Source organism: Peromyscus eremicus, chromosome 5 (assembly GCF_949786415.1).
Source record: "Peromyscus eremicus chromosome 5, PerEre_H2_v1, whole genome shotgun sequence".
NCBI lineage: Eukaryota > Metazoa > Chordata > Mammalia > Rodentia > Cricetidae > Peromyscus > Peromyscus eremicus.
Window position 1 is genome coordinate 134,900,730 of NC_081420.1, and position 19,975 is coordinate 134,920,704.

The 19,975-nt window shown below is 41.7% G+C and overlaps 2 long non-coding RNA genes across 2 annotated transcripts in view; both read right to left on the reverse strand.

The window, feature by feature from the left end:
• LOC131912056 (uncharacterized) overlaps nt 1-19,975 on the reverse strand; it is a 47,093-nt gene that overhangs the window by 20,299 nt on the left and 6,819 nt on the right. The window lies entirely within an intron of this gene.
• Nucleotides 807-4,163, reverse strand: LOC131912057 (uncharacterized). The gene is made up of 2 exons (XR_009379507.1): nt 3,977-4,163; nt 807-1,180 (listed from the first exon to the last, which is right to left on the reverse strand). It is a non-coding gene; the product is annotated as an uncharacterized LOC131912057 (long non-coding RNA).

Here is a 19,975-nt window from a genome sequence, read left to right on the forward strand (position 1 = left end):
AAAAGAAAAATATGCATACTTGAGACATAGCATGGAAATGCTGTCTCTCCCCCTTCCTTTCTTCTGTAACGCCATCCTTACCCTCCCTGCAGAAACAGTGAGCTCATGTGGCCTCTTGCTTCTCGTTTTTTCCCAGGGAAGCCAATTTCAGTTCAATTCCCACTGTTTCATAACACAGGAGCTCAACTTACTTGCAAACAGAGGGATGGCTGCTTGCTTGGTTTTGTTTTCCTCTTCCCTCAAGAAAAACCTGCAATCTCGGTTGAAGGCTTAAGAAGACTTAGCAGCCATCAGCCTCGTAAGCTCTGGCATGCCATAAATAGTCTTTTTCATCAGAAGCTGCAAATCACTGCATGACTGTATAACCCACAGGCACTCGGACAGCTGCCCACAGCACTGAGCATGGTGCCCTGCGTTTAGTGGCATTTAATGAAGATTTGTTGATGGACTGGTTGATCCAGGTCCTCTATATCAAATACAGACTCTGTCAAGGGAATGTAGATAAGATTTAAAACCAACTCTTTATGCCCCAAGCTTCTCCATCCCATTGAGCCTAGAATCTTAGGATCTATTTATAATGCTTTGTTTTGAAGGTTCTATGGTCCCAAAGAATAGGAAGAAAAATCAGAAAGGCCCAGTCAAAGCCCTTCAACCACTGAACTATGACACAGTGACAGTTTGTCATGGCTGCCTGGAAGACATAAGAAAGCCTTCAGAGCCCTCTGAGTCATAAAAGGAAAATAAATTGAGAATTGATGCATGAAGGGGATGAAGGCATATTTCAGTGGCAAGACATGTGATCATCATGCAGGGGAACTGGTTTTTAAATCCCCAACACTGTCAGGGAAGTATGACAGTTAAAGGCTTTGGAGTCAAGAATCCGGATCCTGCCTTTCCTCAGTCCTGAGGTCTTTGGAGGGTGCTCAGCATGTCTCTGTGATGATTTCTTCATCCAAACCACCTTGCAGGATATCTGGCAGGACTACATAAGAAATCGTGTGAAAGTCCTTGCAATGGGACCAGGCATGTAGAACACATCCCTGGTGTGTTGAACAATTAGTAGTTGAGTGTGTTGGCTTTCCAGCATTGTAAGAAAATACCCAAGAGAAGAGTTTCAACAGGAAAGGTTTGCTCATGGATTCAGAGGTTTCAGTCCACAGTCAGCTCTACTGGTTTAAACCTGTAGCAAGGCAGAATGTCATGACAGCGTGAGAATGGTCAAAGAAAGCAGAACACCGCATAGCTATAAGTCAAAAGGAGGGAACTCCTAGAGTGGTGATTCCTCATCCTTCTCTTTTCTTGTTCCACCTGGGCCCAAGCTGCTGCCAACATGCAAGGTAGACATAGTTAATCCTCTCTAGAAATGCCTTTATAGGCACACTCAGAGTCTTCTAGAGGTCTCTCACCCCAACCATGTTAACTGTCAAGATTAACCATCATAGCAATACAATGGAGGAAATTGTACTGTATGGCTAATTTTATGAAAATCAAATATATACCAATTATAACTCAGCTAATCAGAATATTCAGTTAAATAGAACATCCTACTCTCCCAACAGACCAAAGAGACTCGAGCACACAGTATGGATAAAAATGCTGAGTAAGCAGAAACGACATTGGAGTGTGTAATAAGCTAATGCCTTTGGGATCACAAAGCACCAGCTGTGCTAAAATGAAATCATACCCAAAAATGTATAAGGTAAAATCTCTAGAAGAAGCATGCCATATAATCTCTCTCTTTCTATCCTTCTCCCTACCCTTTTTCTTTCTCTCCCCTTTGATGTCAATCCCATGTCCTTACACATGTTAGGTGAGCATTCCAGTCCTAACCCACACTCCCAAGCTTTTCCTAGTGATGCAGAAGAAAGGGAGCTGATTGAGTTATTATGTTCCCGTCTTGGCCACCAAACTTTAGCAAGAAAACTGAGGGCAGAAGACGGAATTTTCAGTTTGGACATAACTGGGTTCTTGTAAACACAAGTATTGATTTAAAAACACAGGCAAAGAAATTCTTAGAAAGGTAAATGTAACAAAGCAGCAGGCAGAACGAAATGCATCCCCAGGCAGTGAAGGAGCATGTTAATAAACTCATCGAACCTCCAACCACTTAGAACCCGTGAGTTAGGACACTGAATCGTTATGTTAGGGTTGGTAGGAAGGCCAGGGAAGGGACTATTTTTTGTGGCTGAGCAGTGAAATGATAGCAGTAGGAGTGGTTAAAGTGTCCCTTCCCGGCCCCTTGGTGGTGGTTACATCACGTCTGGAGGATGGTTCACAAGACCTGGACCATATGAAGAAATCAATTCTCAATGTATTGTTTGAGCTTGGAAGATGCAAAGATGAACAAGATTGGTCCTGGAAGTCAGGGAACATCTGTACCTCAAGGACACAGCTGTTGTGAGCACAACAGAGAAAGGAACAAGATGATCACAGCTGGGACAGTCATGATGCAGAGAACGGGAGGCAGAGGGAGGTGAATTCCCACTGTGAGGTCTAGAGAAGGCAGCACCTGAGTGGCCTGGAAAGGGCAGTAAGAGAAATAAGAAAAGTGATTCTTGGGCAGAAAAATTATGTTGTTTTTCACCCATTCTTCCTTCCATCCAGCCACTAATTTAGAGTAGTTAGCAAAAACCCTTCTATCTGGCTAACAAATATATATTATTGAACACTTACTTTCTATCTGTCCCTATATTAGAAGTTTCTAGTAGAATCCTGAGTACAAAGCAAGGATCCTGTCTTGGAGAACTACTGAGGAGATAAATATCAACCAAAGTATTCAACCTTCAGAAATAAATGCCGACGCCCTGAGGAGTGTTCTAGAGTCTGTCCTAGAGAAACCAAAAGAAGGCCTTGCCAAGGAAGTAATAGTAAGACTGAATTCCAAAGGGTGAGTTTGAACCATCCAAACATAAAAGTTGATTTTAGCATGCCTGACAGAGAGAAGAGACAAGTTCAAGGTCAGAAAGAGGGTGATGGGAATAAGGCATTGCACAAGCCAGCAAGGAATCAGCAGGGCAGATAAGCTTGTGAAGGCACAGGTCGGAAGCTGCTGTACTTGATTCTAAGAACAACACTGATGAGTCCTGGAAGTAGTTCAGTTGGTGTTCTTAGGTGAAGGCAAGACTCAGGGGTAGCAACATGAGAGCTTTACTTCAGAAATATGAAGATTGCAAGAGGTCTACAGTGGATGAAGCAGGGATCCAGCAGGCGATATAGAGAAGTTGTGGGGGTGAAGAGAAATAGACTCAAGAAATATAAGGGGTAAGCCAAACTGACCAGAAAATTGTGGGGAGTTGATAATGGAAGTGTTAAAAATACCTCTGGCTTCCAGAACTGGTTGGATATCCATATACCTAGACAATAACAATGGGAAAGGGCCATTATAATAGAGATGAGCTGTGGGAAGTCGGAGGTGTTCAAATTTGCTTTCCCATTAGACTATATGCTCCAAAGGGCAGGGGCTCTCATTTTACTCAAACTTGGGTCCTTGATCAATAGTTCACTGATACAAGTGCTTAGTAACTCTATGTGCACTGAATGGGTGAATGAATGAGTCTGGTTTGGAACATGTAACATTTGAACAACTTTAAGACAGTGGAGAGGTAAAAGCCAGATACATGGACTGTGTCTTGGGAAAAATTCAAAGAGAAAAGTACAGGACCAAGAAGAAAAAACTTGAAGGAGAACAAACCCTGGTCTTTTGGTCTTCAGGAGATCAAGCTGGCCAAGCCAGGAAGAGGAAACAAGTACGCAAAGAAGCCTAAGGATGAGCTTCCAAAGTCAGAAGAGTATTTCAAGCAGAGAGAGTCAGTCATGTCCACTGCAAGTAAGGTGAGAGCTGAGGGCATCCGTGATCTTTGTGAGGACTGCTATGGAGTGATGTGTGGAAGACAGAGTGGAGGTGGTGATCAGTGGGAGGCCACAAAACTGTGGTGTAGAGTAGATACAAGTCAAGGAGGAGAAGAAGAGGAGGGACCTGAGGCAGGAGCTGAGAAGGCTGGAATGTGCCCCGTGGAGAAGTGACGCAGCCTTGCCAGCTACAACAGCAGTTCTTCTGCTCTATTTGTCCTTCGTTCTTTCTCCAGCATCCCTTGGTGGGGGACGACACGGAGTCTTAGTATCAGGATGATGTTAGTCTCATCTTGATTAAAGAAGATTTACAGAGAACTCTGGAACAAAACAGAGAAAGATGTCTGTACACAGACTGGAAATACAGATCTGGGGCAGGGTCGGCAAGCTGCAGCCACAGGGCCAATCCAGTCTTCTGGTTTTCTTCAGCTAGCCTATGAGATAATAGATTTTACATTTTCTAAATGGGTGCATAAAAACCAAAAGAAGAGTAAGTATAAGAAGTTTGAACTTCAGTGCCTATCAGTAAAGTTTTATTGAAACATAATCAATAAAGGTCATTACATACTGTCTTTGGATTTTTTTTTTAAGTTTCTGTAGTAATTGCACAAAATGGCGGTTTTCCCATTTTGTATGTAATGCACTTTGATCATATGCACTGCTCTGCTCTCTACTTTCATGACTTCATTTTTTTGTGATGTCTTCTTTTGGTCTTTCTTTCCTTCTTTTTCTCTGAGCCTGGCTTATTTCACTTAGAGTGGTAGTTTCTGGTTCCATCTGTTTTCCTGCAAATGGCATGACTGTTTTCTTTGTGGCTAAACAAAACATACACACACACACACACACACACACACACACACACACACACACACACGTGTATATGTCACATTTTCTTTATCCACTTACCCACCAATGAGAACTGGGCTTATTCTCTGACTTGCCTTTTGTGAAGCCTGTGGTGATAAATGTAGGTGTATTGAGAACTTTATGGTTGTATACCTAGCAGTAGTATGTCTGAGCCATAGGGTAACTCTCTGAGGAACCTCAAGACCAATTTTCACAGCAGCTGGCCTTATTTACATTAGTTTCTATGGCTGCTTTTACATTACTACAGAACTGAAGAGTTGCAGCAGAGACTATTTGGCCCACATAGCCTAAAATATTTTCTATTTGGCCTCATATAGAAAAACTATGTCAACCCTTGGTACAGAGCACAAAAGAGAAATCAGAGCAATTGCCTATTGGCTAACATAGAACAAAATGAAGTTTAAAGAGATCAGGTCACTGTGCATTATGGAAAGCAGGAGGCTGGCCAGTTAGGGGTGATCTCTTCTGGTCTATGATAGACACGTGCCATTCCCTGCAGAAGACCCCCTGCTGCCGTTGTCATGAAGAGAGTCCTGCAGGCTGCATTGGGCCTCATTTTCAAGGAAACAGTTTCTTTCCTGACAGAGGCAAGCAAGGCTTCTTACACTTCTCTTTTAGAGTACGCATCACCATGGTAATTAGATGGTTATCTGTAGAATTTTTGGTTCAGTGCCTACCTCTCCCACTGCATTGGAGGCACTGTGGGAGAGAGCATGCTGTGAATACATGCTGCTTGATTCAACCTTGGCTCTGCTGTTCACTGGCTAGTAACTGTGACTCAGCCTCCCCTGGCCTCGGTTTTCTCATCTGTAAAGTAGGATGTTGGGAATGTGTACCTCTCAAGGCTGTGAGATTCAGTGAGATAATTCATGCAAAGTACTTAGGACTTGGGTTGTCTTTAGTAGCTATTTTGTTGGACACAGTATGGTAAAGGAATGCACAAAACAGAGATGAAACTTGAATTTCAGGACAAACGGGTACGTGGTAAAGCCTTTTCCTGAGACAAGAAAGGTATAAAGGACCTCCCATGTCTGGGGTGTCTGAGAACACTCAGGTGGACTTACAAGGTTGATAAGTAGAAGTGAAGTCAAGCTGGGTGAAGGCTCAGGTAGGGGCTGGAGGAGTGTGGGTGTGTTTGAAACATCTGAGTGGGAAAAACAAAACCCAGGCTGTTTGGAGCCAGCGTAGAAAGGCCCTGGTGTTTGTCATGGCCACTGTGTGAAAATCTCTGAACCTTGAGAACCAGAACTGATTTGTTGACTACCAGTTCCTCAGAACTTTTAGAATGATACCAAGAATATAGTACATGCTCAACAAACATTCAGCTATATGTTAACTTACTAATCGTGTAGGGGGTTACCACAAAGACCGTTGCCAACCTTGGGCAGCACCAGCAGTTCTGTGTATGATGACGGGATCCTACTTCAAACACTTGTATCTTTTTTTTTTTTTTTTTTTTTGGTTTTTTGAGACAGGGTTTCTCTGTGTAGCTTTGCGCCTTTCCTGGAACTCGCTTTGGAGACCAGGCTGGCCTCGAACTCACAGAGATTTGCCTGGCTCTGCCTCCCGAGTGCTGGGATTAAAGGTGTGAGCCACCGCCGCCCGGCTAAACACCTGTATCTTATTGCTCAAAGAAATCTTCTAGTGGCAAGAGTGGGCCAAACCATTCATGGTCAGAGTTAAAGTTCAGGAAAGAGCCTCTTTAAACCACTGAGAGATAAAAATTGGTGGGTAAATATCTCGTCCCTCCAGTCATCAATTAGATGTTCCATAAGCCATGCTTTTGCCTAGCAAATCTGGCTTCATGATCACCACACAGCAGCCAGGGTGGAGGTTCACAAAAGGTAGATGCTACACTTCAGTAGTCAAAGAGGCCGCCAACCATTTGAACCCGAGGGCCTCACAATGAATGAGAAAGAGAGAGAGCAGCCCTCGAGTCACCTGACTCTCCAAGTCTGGGCCTGTGGGAAAGCCACTTCCTGGGTGGCAGATGACTGATTATTGGCGACATCACATCAAGAGATGGCACTATGGTAAAGGACTTGGCAATCAAGAACAAGGTACCTCAGAATTAGCTTTCTCCTCTGGCCCAAGGGATGAAATTACTCAACTGCTTGCCTCAGAGAGCCCAAGAAAGTGAAAGACATGGTGTTTCAGGACAGAGATCGAGAAACATGAAGGAAGAGGTTTACCAAAGCATCCTTGGGCCTTGGGCTTCATTTCCTCAAAAGCCTTTTAGGAAACAACTCTAAGTTGCTAGTAAACACCACATCCCCTGATGTAACTACAGAGAGACAGGGAGAGAGAGAGTCTGAGAAAGGAGAATGCATTTTCATAGCCAGTCTCTTTAACTGATAGTCCTCCACCAAAGAATCCTCAGTTCTATGTGACATAATGAGAGGCAGAGCACCACAGAGGAAAGAGCTAGCAGATGTCTACCAGTTCCACGTCTAGCAATCGACCCTTTTCATACTCCTCTTTTGACCTTCTACTTAACTCTAAGTAAAATAACCCCACTTCACAGGTAATAAGTCTGGATTCTGGGACGATGAAAAATGTATTCATATAGCTAATGAGTAGGCACACTGAGGATTTAAAATCAGGAATGTCTCTGTGAACCCCAAGTCCATGGACTTTCTACTCCACCCTACCCAGCTCTGCCCAGGCCTGGAAATCCTCCCCATGATGTCATAAAATGTTACTGGCTCCAAAATGTCCTTTCCAGAAAATAAAAACCAGTATTTTAAGACTGTAAGTTGTCTCTATAAGGTGAATTGAAATCATCTCACTTGACTCCTAGAACCTCCTCTTTGATATAATCCAACTTCTCCCCACCCAAACTACGAATATATTCTATTTCTGGAGTGGTAAAGAGAATCTCCCAACATTAAGGCCATAAGGAAAGGAAAGCCAGGGCGAGGGTGAGAAAATGAAACTCACCAGGATGCAGACAGAGAATAGAATGCAGCCATGGAAACCACCCAGGAACATATGCCATTTGGTTCCTTCCCTAATTACAGGGAAATATATGTGTGTCAACACTCTCTTTCACTAAGAACACTGGAAATTGCCCATGTCAGTGCCTAGTAAACTACAGGCACAGAAAATATTTAACGGATGAATGGATTCTCCCTTTCTCCCTCTCTCTCATGCCCTGTAAACCTAAGTGGTTATCCTCATTTTCCTGTACAGAGAGACATTATGATGGCGCTGTCAACCCAGCCTATTTCTTTGACTTCTTATCTCTGAAGGCTTCCTGGATATGTCAGTCCACAGCCTCTTTTTTTTTCCCTCCTCATCTCTTCTTAGTTCAAGCTCTCTTACTCCCAGTATGCTATTGGCTCAGGAACTCTATGAATCTCCTTTGATCCACCTTTCCCTTAAGATGCTGAGTCATCTGTGGTCTGAAAATGAAAATGTGGGTTTCACACAATCATCACTCACTCCTAAGGACTGATGATAGTCATATAGCCATGACCGGATCCCTCAAAAATTTCACCTTATATGAATCTGTTACAATGTTCACTACACATGGTGACTGTATCTACGGCCTTGGACCAACTCTGTCACCTTGGACCTCATTGAGAAAAGGAGCAATAATTTCCCAATATTTTACACCTGTGATAGTCTCCTCCCAAATGAGGGGTCCATCTTCCCTTGGACTTCGATCTTTTAAAAAAAAAAAAAAAACTGCCCCAATATCATAGTTTATCCTAGAGCATCCCTAACATCACAGGTGAGCAGACTCCTGGGGATTCTCTATCCTGCTTTGTGTCCTGCACTTGCTAACTCCATGACAACTATTAAAATTTGCTTTAAAAGTGATTCCTGGAACAGGCTCTGGCTATGATGGAATTAAGGGAACATACTACCCTCATCACCAAAAGTTTTATACAATACTGTGGAATTTTATGGAATAATATTTTTTGCAGATACTAGAAAATAATTTAAAGGAGTCCCCAAGTTTCTACTTGTAACATTGGACCAGACCTCAAAATAGGATTGTGAAATTCCAGTAGAGGATGGGAGCCTCTTGTGATGACGAAATGTGGATCAAAGTTAAAGAAGAGCAGGTGGCTGGAATTGAGGGACAAAAATACTAACTAAAGAGCTTCAAGGAGAAAGAGCACACCTACGAACTTCACTGGGTGACCCCGCATCTTTTTATATTTGTACACCACGACTCCACAACACTACCTAGAAAGCAACCTCCAAAGAACGCCTGCCAGAGGTCTGTGAGATGAAGAATCAACAGATCCTACTGTGCCTGGGACACAATCATGTTATAACCAACCAGAAGGAAGAAAACTAGCTAGCTGTCCATGGAATTCACTAAAAATACTACTACTTTCCTTTCTCAAATCTCTGGCAGAATATCTGACATAAGGAATCTACACAGAGGAAAGGTAAATTTTGGTCCACCATTTCAGAGGGTTCAGTGCATGGTTGCTTAGCAACATGCACTTCAGCAGATTATCATGGCACAGGGACATATTGCAGAGGCTGTTCCTCACAGGAAGCAGAGTGAGATGGAAGGAAATACAACCCTCCTCCAAAAAAAAAGATATGCCCCTTGTGAATACTTCTCCAGTGACCTACTTCCTCCAAGGAGTTCCCACTTCCTACCCTTCACTGCCTTCCAATAATACCACCATATTATAAATATATCAAAGAGTTAGTCCATTCATTATTTCAGAGTACTCATGATATAATCATCTCTAGAAATGCCCTCACAGGCACACCCAAAAGTGTGCTCACAAATTAACCATCACAAAGACGCTAGAAAACTCAAGCCTTGAATGTGTGTAGGGTTGTTTAATAATAACAATTTAACTATCTCCTGGAACAAAACTCAGCACTCTAAAGAAAGATAACAAGTCCACTCAACAATTTAACAATGTTTTACATTCAATTAAAATAGTTATTAGATATAGAAAGAATTAGGATAACTCAAGCTACATCTGACAAAAATATATAGTACTTGGAAACCAACTGGAAATGACAGAGAAGTTAAAATTAACAGACAATGAATTAAAAACATCTAAACTCTTTCCAAAGAGGTAAAGGAAAACATAAATCAAATAAGATGAGAAAATGGAAACCATTTTTTAAAATCCAAATAAAATTACTAGGGCTCAAAAAACAACATCCAAAGCTCAAAAGACAACATTCGAAGTTTAGAATTAACTTGATGGGGTTAATATATTGGATAGTGCCCAAGAACAGATAACTGAAGACAGAACCATAAAAAACGTCAATGTGGCACTCAGAGGGAAATGCAAGCTGTTAAAAGAAGGACACCAAGTGAACTTAGAGAATGCCAAATACTCTGTCATGAAGTTGGAGTCCTAGAAGGAGATAGGAAGGAAGATACATCCTTGAAGAAATAATGGTTGAAAACTTTGCAATCTTAAATGGTACATAATCACAGATCCTCGTGTAACAGGGCCTCAGCCTTAGTAGGCCCTGAGACTTTGACACAACTGACTCCATGATGGAAGTGCCACTCAGGCCATAAAACTCAGCATGTAGAAATCACCGCCTGCCAAAACTAAAACAAAGACTTAAAAATTTAGTCCATCAAAGTCCATAGTTCTGGGGAAGTCTCTAAATGTACTAACCTTGCTTTTTGACTTCTGTATTTCCACTTCTGGCTAATTGTTCTTATTAACTGAAGTGTGTCAGCCCAGAACACAGTTTTTGTGCTTAAAACCTCGCCTGAGAAAGGTTTGGGGCTACACTGGGATCCTGAACACCCAGTGTAGTCACTGGCCAGCTAATAAAGGCTTTCTATTGGCTTAAACCCCTGTCTGAGCAGACTTCTCCGATGAATAACCCACAACACCAGTTTAGTCAACATTAAGGTGGTTAAATATAAAAACAACCACATCAACACACAAAATAACATCAACACACAACAACATAACATCAACATATAATATAACATCAACACACAGAATAACATCAGGAATAACATCAACACACAATATCACATCAACACATAATATAACATCAACACACAGAATAACATCAACACATAACATCATATCAACACACAACATAACATTAAACACACAATATAACATCAACACAAAACATAACAGCAACACAGGGCATAAATGAATTACCAGAAATTAATCATAAAGGGAAAACTTCAAAGCAGCAGCCAAGGGAAAAGATAAAATACTCTGAAGAATGTAAGTGAAAAGTCAATGGAGTGACATTGTTTAACCCTGAAAGAAAAAGGTGTCAATAAAGTTTCAATGGAAAATGAAAATATCATTCAGGAATAAAGATCATAGTCCTGAATCACTGCCAGCCAACCATTGCTTAAACAATGTGAGATGAATGTTTTCAAGCCAAAGGAATGTGATTCCAAATAAAACATCAGGTCTTTGGCACACTCAGCCCTAAATCTGATGGGAAGTCTCCATCAGATCCCCTCCCCTCAGAGCTCAGGGAATCCCAGAAGAGGGGACAGAAAGAGTGTAAGAGCCAGAGGGGATGGGGGACACCAAGAAAACAAAGCCCTCTATGCTGTGGGATGTTCTGTATGGCAAATGTGTTGCTAATTAGTCAATAAATAAAACACTGATTGGCCATTGGCTAGGCAGGAAGTGTAGGCGGAACAAGGAGGAGAATAAAGCTGGGAAGTGGAAGGCTGAGTCAGAGAGACACTGCCAGCCACCACCATGACAAGCCACACGTGAAGATCCTGATAAGCCACGAGCCATGTGGCAAGGTATAGATTAATGGAAATGGATTAATTTAAGCTGTAAGAACAGTTAGTAAGAAGCCTGCCACGGCCATACAGTTTGTAACCAATATAAGTCTCCTTGTTTATTTGGTAGGGTCTGAGTGGCTGTGGGACTAGCAGGTGAGAGAAATTTGTCCTGACTGTGGGCCAGGCAGGAAAACTCTAGCTACACCTCTACATCAACATGATCAAAGCTCATATGAACTCACAGAGTCTGAAGCAGCATGCACAGGGTCAGCATGGGTTTGCACCAGGCCCTCTGCCTATACATTATGGTCTCTGATTAGTGTTTTCACAGGATTCCCAAGGGTGTGAACAAGTGAGTCTTTGACTTTTGTTCACTCTCTCAGGGTCTTTTCTTTCTGTTGATTTGTCTTTCCCAACTTTGATATGATAATTCTTGTTTTCTCTTACCATATTTTAATTTTAATATTTTATTATCTCTTAGACACCTGTTCTTTCCTAATGAAAGACAGAGAGGGAGTGGATCCAGTTGGGAAGGGAGGTGAGGAGAAACTTGGAGGAGTAGAAGGAGGGGAAACTGTAATCAGGATATATTATGTGAGAAAAGAATTTATTTTCAATAAAAAGAAAAGTTAATTGCTCAACAGTGAACAATGCAGGAAATGACAAGGAATGAGTAAATATACATTTTCTCACTTAAAAAATTCTTTACAAGATAGTTGAACAAAGCAAACATGACAGAAATGTTTTGTGGGGTTCACAACATATGTAAAAAGAAATGTATCAAAACAATATATCATGGGACACATAAGGAGGAAATGAAATTATATTGTTTTAAGGGTCTTACATTACATGGGAGGTTGTACACTTTTGTGGGCAGAACTTGACAATTAAAGATATATAGTACAATCTTTAGTATAACCACAACTATTCACACAGAAAAAGAAAATAATCATAAGAAAATTCATTTTAAAAGATATTATAAATGAAATGCAAAACTTCACTTAAGGAAAGGCAGAAGCTGGGCATGAGAGCACATGTCTTCAGTTCCAACACTCAGGAGACAGAGGTGCTGGATCTTGATGAGTTTGAGGCCAGCCTGGTCTAATTAATAAGTTCTATGACAGCCAGTGCTACATAGAGAGACCCTGTCTCAAAAAGAGAGATTGAAAAAAGAAGGAAGAAGGAAGGAAGGAAAGACAGGAGTGGAGGAAAGGGATAAAAACAAGACAACTATCAAGATGACAGAAAAATAATTTCAATAACTGCATTACATACAAGTGAAAAAAAGCATAGAAATTATAAGGCAGAAGTTGTCAGACTAGATAAAAATAATCTTCTGTACACTTGAAGGAATCCACCTACATTAAATCATCCATAGCTTAAAGGTAATATTGTGAGGAAATGGTACACTGTGCAAGCCGTGCAGCTGGAGAAGCTGTATTCACATCACACAGTGTAAACTGTGAAGCAGGAGACCGTGAGAAATAGAGACGTATTCTTGCCATAAGAAACAGGCTCACCGAGGCAGCAGGCGTAACAAGCCTAAGTGAGGATTCGCCTAATAACAGAGCTTCAAAACACACGAAACGAAGACTGACGAGAAAGAGAGGAGAAACAGATAAGTTTCAATTAAACCTGGAGTTTTCAACAGTCCTCTCAATAATTCATAAGACAAGTAGACAGAAAAATCAATGAAAATACAGATGGTTTGAACATCACTGCCAAGCAACCTGACCTAAGTAGCATTCACTCACGGGGTACAAAATACACATTCTTTTCAAGTGCACATGAAACATTCAACAAGGGAGGCCATGTGCTGGGTATACAAACCAAAATTTAACCTTCTAGAGAAAACCTTAAGAAAATGTGCACAACATTGGGTCACATAAGGATTTCACAGGGTCAAAAACATGTTAACCATTTTAAATGACTACAATCAATAAATTGAATTACATCAAAACTAAAAATCCATCATCCTCACAGACATAATTAAGATAGTAAAAAGATAATCTGGGAGAAAATATAACATGTACGTCTGGCAAGACTTACTCAAAAATATAAAAAGAACTCATAACCAAAAAGTTTCAAAGTAAATCATGCATGTTTAAGTATATACCTCAAAAAAGAAAATATGTGAATGGTCAATAATGAACAAACTTATCAAGGGAGTTTAACATTTTTAATTATCAAGAAAATTCAAATTAAAACAATAACAGGGAGATTTCCATTCCACACTCTCACATTTAGATAGGTCTTCCAAACTAAAAACAAGTACAAAAACTTCAGAGAGAGAATGCACTGTAAGTGAGAGGAGTCAACAGATCTATACTAATAGTCCACCCAACAGACAAAGAAAACACACTTGTAGCAGCAGCAATTGAAATCTCTCCAAAACTCACTACATCATCTGCCACAAACCAAGCTTTAATAAATACAAAAGAGAGGCAATTTCTTGTATCCTATCAGGCAAGAGTAGAATAAAAGGAGCCAACAGCAAGAAAAACTATAGCTATTATGAAAACTGTGGATTACTGAAGAAATCAGAAAGGAAATTTCTAGAGTCAAATAAATGATAATGCAACCTACCCAACTCCCTAAGACACAGCCAGGGCAGTCCTAAGAAGAAATTTGCAGTTATAAATTCTCATATTAAAAAAATTAGAATGATCTCAATGAACAACTTCATGATTCATCTCAAGACTCTAGAAAAACAAGAAGCCAATTCCAGATCAGGTAAATGGCAAGAGATCCTACAGAATGGGGAAGAAAAGAACAGCACACAGAATCAAAGTGTTAGTTCTTTTAAAAAGTTAAGATTGAACTGACAAAACAAAGAGCAAGAAAGCTCAAATTAACAAAATTAGAGATGAAAGGGGAATTGTAACAACAGATTCTAGTAAAAGTCAAAGAATTGTTGGGAAACACTTTGAAAACTTACACTCCAAAAAGCTGAAAAATCTAAAAGAAGTGAATGAATTTTAAGTGTATAAATTTTGTTTTGGTGATCTACCAAAACAAAAGAGAGAATAACTTAAGCAAGCCCATTACTAGCAGTGAGATCAAAGCTATAATCAAATCTCCCCACACAGAAAAGTCCATGACCAGATGGATTCACCTCGGAATTCTATCAAACTCTTAAGATCTAATATCAAAACTTCTCAATTTGTCAAAACTCATCAAACAGCACTTAAACCAGGTGCATTCTATTGTGTGTAAGTTACACATCAAGTAAGCTAATTTTCTACCAAATAACATTTTGACCCTTAGGAGATCGCACTCCAGACAGGGAAAACTAAATCAGAAATACAGGGAACACTCTGTGGTCTCACACAAGCCTGAAGTTATGTTATATAGCTATATGCAGAACTAAGGAGAGGGAAGTGAGTAACAAGTCAGTGAAATTCGTGGGGGACTCCAGCAGGAACTTAAAGGTAGGGGGGACTCTGAAGCACAGAGAGAAGGCTTCTGGTTTCTAAGGAGAGAGTCAGCATCCTGATGTAGAAATGTCCACAGTCTCTAGATGGCCATGTAAAAGACTGGTACAGTTAATATAGATGGAATCTGATGCAGGAAAGAAAGAAAGCACAGGCTCTTAGAAGTGAGCATGTGTAAGCCTGAAAAGGGTATACTTGTGAATCTTGTGTGAGGCAATGACAACATGAGGGTAGCCTGAGAAGTGGGGTTCTGAGGCTAGGGGTCCAAAAAGCCTCCTGAAGGTATATGACATGGACTTAAAGGGGTCTGCTGTAGTGATGTGAGATGGGAACACAAAGAGAAGCATGGGCCCAAAAACCATTCTGATGAGCATAAGCCTATAGGGAAATCTCTCTATTGCAGAATGTCTTTTCTTTTATTTTAAGTGTTCAAAATTTAAAATGGCAATTTTCTTATTTTGAACAAAATAAAATTAATAAGATAAAACAAAAAAACCACCATATCAAAGTTGGACAAGATAAGCCAACAGAAAAATAAAAGAGCCCCAAGAGAAGGCACAAGAATCAGAGATCCACTCATTTACATGTTCAGGAGTTCCATAAAAGTACTAAACTGAGCTATAGTATATGTGTAGAAGACCTGGAGCAGACCTGTGTAGGTTCTGTGCAAGCTGCTTCAGTGTCTGTGAGTTTATGAGCTTTGCTTAGTTGTTATAAAGGGTTTTGTTCTCCTGATGTCTTCCATCCCCTCTGTCCACCCCACTCCTTCTGCTGCTCTTCTGCGGGGTTCCCTGAGCTCTGAGGGGAGGAATTTGATGGAGACATCTCATTTAGAGCTGTGTGTTCCATGGTCTCTCTGTCTCTGCACAATGTCTTGCTGTGGGTCTCTGAGTTTGTTCCCATCTACTGCAGAACTTTCTAACCTACAAGAGGCAGAGAAATATGACACAATAAAATTGGGGCAAATTTCTTAAGTATCCCACATTTTGTTTTCCTCACTTGTAATATGGTAATAATGTCTACCTTGCAGTTTGTTGAGAGAATTGCAGATGATGTGAGAGCATCACCTGGAACAGCATAGGTAACTAACAGCTAAGGTACATCAGAATTTTCTGGAACCACTATCTGAGGAGTCTCCTCCCTTTAAGCATATAAGATCAGGTCAAAACTCGCCTGTAGGAGCAAAAAGAAAAAAATACCATACACATAAACCCATACATATGTATAACTGTCACCAAGGACCAGCAGCAGTACATACAAATATCATTAACATGAGGCTGCACATAAAGGGAAGGCCCCATTCACTAAGTAGCAATGGTCAAGGGGGGATAATGGAAATTTGAACCAAAGAGCTCATAATTTTAAGTTTCTCCATAGGTAGAAGGATTCCTTTATAGTTTCAAACTAACCAAGAAGAGCCTACATCTCTGTTAACTCTGGCTTCCTTGATACTCTTGACACTGGAGCTCTCAGAGAACCCAGGAGAGCATTGTTCCAGAACCCTTCTTCCAAGAAGGAACATGCATAAAACAAGGGTGTCATGCAAGTACAAATTTAGTGTAGTTTAGATCTAGGGAAGAATGCTCTGCTTTGAAAGACAAGCATTTGTTGAGCATCTGTTGTTTATAAGCAGACGCCTTAGAAGCTTTACCTGGGTAGTCTGGCACAATCATCCACTCATTCATAAACTTCTGAGTTGCACTGTAAGACATCACAAGTGGATTGGGATTATGAAGTAAGTTAACAGATCACAACCACAAGATGGCAAGTACCACCAGACTGGGTCCACCACCTGGTCTTGACAGAATAGGTAGAAAGAATCTTCCCAAAGGGAGTTGGGTGTAAACAGAATATCAAGGCACAACTGAGAAGTGAGCCAGGCAAAGGAGAGGTGCAGATGGGACTCAGAGGTGCAGAACATGGAGAGAGAAGAAAGAACAAGTGTAAGGGGCTAGCAGCAGGCCAGCCAGAGGGTAGTGGTTCATCAGAGGAACTGTCAGCAGTTGAGGGGGCTTGGTCAAAAGTGAATGGTATCTGGAATAGAATTACCTGACTTAGCAAAATCAAACATCTGGAAGTTGAATCTGAAAACCTGCCCAGACCACACAATCAAGGTCAGCGTGGGAAATGGCCAGTTGTGTGGGCAATACCTACCCTTAATAAAGACAGGGTGAGAATACGAGATTAGCCTTTTCATCTCCCAACCTAGTTGAGAGAAAAACATCAGACAGACCCAAAGTAAGGGCCCCTTCACAAAGCATCTTGACCCGTACACCCGCAAAGCTGCCGAGGTCATCAAAAACAAGGAACATCTGAGACACTGTCACAGCCAAGAAGAGCCTAAGGAGACATGACAATTGTGATGTGGGGTCCTGGCTACAATCCAGAGCAGAAAGTGAAACTGGGGGAAACTGCAGAAATCTAACCAATGATGGAATGATACTGTCTCGATATCAATTCATTAATAGTGGCAAATGAAAACAGTAATAGGGAAAACAGGATGTGGAGGTATGGTAACTCTTCATATCACCTTCATGCTTTTCTGTAGACTTACGATGAACCTGAGAATTAAAAGTTTATTTTAAGGGTGGTGCACGCCTTTAATCCCAGCACGTGGGATCTACAGAGCTAGTTCCAGACAGTGGAGGTTACCCAGAGAAACCCTGTCTTTGACAGAAAAAAAAAAAAAAAAAAAAGTTTATTTTAATGTACATGATATTCAGTTAAACCCAAGCTTCAGATAAACAACATTTTTGTTTTGTTTTGTTTTGTTTTTTAATGTAAATGAACCCCATGAAATATTTGAAGCATAATTGTACTAAAAAAGTATTCACAGTTGATCTGAAATACACGTTTTACTGGGTATAATGGCTACTCTACCTGGAAAGAAATTCACCCTGACAACACTTAGGCCAGCATGCAGGACCCTCACTAGAAAGAAACATCATGTGTATTGTCCAGTCAATGGGCAAGCGAGGAAACCGAGGCTCAATGACTGCACTAGAATCCTCCAACCAGCTAAGTGGGCAGCTGGGATCTGAACATGAGCCCATCTACCTATTACATTTCCATACATCACAAAACTCTTCCTAGAAACACCCATGAGAAGTCATACTTGCTTCCAAAGAATGAAGGAGGGTCAAAAGCAGACAGTAAGTTCAGAGAACTCCACCAAAGGCAAGCAAGTGTTCCTAATCACCCAAACTCAGGGCTTCTGCAAACAGGAGGTGTCTCTCTGCTAGAGGGGATTCAGTGGGATGAGTTGTAAGAGAGAGCCACTAAGGCCTCCTCCCCTCCTCTCTGGCCTGGGTGTCAGTGTTAAACTAAAGACACGCAGACCCCTGACTATAGCACTAAAAGGGGTCTCAGGAACCATCCAATATCTTCCTAGGAGTAGGATCACATTCACACTCGCCCAGCGAATGTCACCTTCTTGGTCTCTTCTAGCACTCTCTCCTTACCAGGCTAATTAGAGGTCTGGCCTAAGTGAGCATCAGAGATCTCTGAGACAGACCACCCCCCCCCACCCCCGCCGACCCCAAAGGCTAGTGTGCACAGGAAGTGTGGCATGGGAGTCGCTCCTGCTTAGGGGCACCTCCTCCTGTCTTGTTCCAGTTAGGGGAGGCTGATTTATAGCTGGACTCCATGGAGATGAGGCTAAGAGCTCAGCACAGCTCAAAGGGGTTGCAGGGCTTATTTTAGTAACACCTGGGAGAACTCAGGGGGAGAAAGAAGAGTGAAGAGTCTCCAGCCAGCCACCAGAGTCCCCTGCAGGAAATGAGTGACATCAGCCAGCTGTTCCAGGCCCCTGCTGGGCTGTTTCTCCTCTACTCTGACCTCTCAGGGGATGGCTATCCTGCTATGGCCTGCCAGCTCTGGAAGACAAAGAGGGCAAAACACCCAGCCTGCTGTGTGCTTCCCTCCAACGTGTATCTCATGAAGCTACCAGAAAACATAGCTTTGCCTGAGTAGGGTGACGCTGGGGGTGGAGGAAGTGTCCGGCAATCCTCTTTTCTCTAGAAATGGGATTGGAAACTGGATAATCGCCTAAATGGGGAGTCTTGATGAGTTGCTAAGCATCACTTCCATTTTATTATGGTGATGAGGCCCACTGAGCTAGTATAATCCCTTTCCTGGGCTCTGAGGGATCGCCAGGCAGCCAGCCACTGCCCCGCCCTCCACCCCAGGTGCATTAGTCTAATGGGAAGAGGCCCTGAGCTCTGTGCAGACTGCATTTCCTAATGGCATTTAAAAGCAGTGACCCGGGATCACATCAGGGTCCAGGACACCGCTGTACAACTCCCTCTCCCCTTTGACACTCCTCTCCTTCCTTCCCCACAATAACAGGCCATATGTAGTCTAAATGTAGGGCTATTGAGGTGGAAAAGGCTGTTAGGGGAGCCTCAAACTTAAAATGGCTAGTGGAAACACACTATCATAGCAAAGTCCTAGGTACCAGCCCCTAGCAATTCCACTAACTCTCAGGGCCTACTACCTACCCTCCTCATATGCACTCTGTAATTTCTAAGGTTCTTTCTGGGTATCCATGTAAAGAACCCCCAGGTTCACAGTTCACCAATGCAACCAGGAATTCCACTTGAGCTGTTGATTGATTGATTTTATCTTTTATTATTTATTGCATGTATTGTATAATAATATGATACCTTTTATTCTTATAAATTGTACTATAGTTTATTAATGAACACCTTATAGAATATGTTGACCTAGTAGTAGCTGAAAAAGAGGACCTAGTAGAATGGGACAGTCAGGGAAGGCCTAAGCCCAGAAGAGGCAAAGGACTTAGGGAGTAGGAGAAAATCATCCAAGGCCACATCATCTGGGGCTCACCCAGGCAGGTAGTTGAGCTAGAGATGCAGGCAGCTGATTTCTGCCGATGGGACTCAGAGACTTGAGGATAAATCACTGCCATGTGTGCCATTTAGAGTCTAAATGGAAGCTTTGCCTCAGCCCTGATCACTTATTTACTCAATCACTGAACAGCCAGGACTGCAAAATTAAGACGGGATTTAGATTCAGAAGCTGGGCCCTGGCTGCAGCGCCAGCACTTACTAGTTACATGACTTTGAACAAGGCGTTTCAC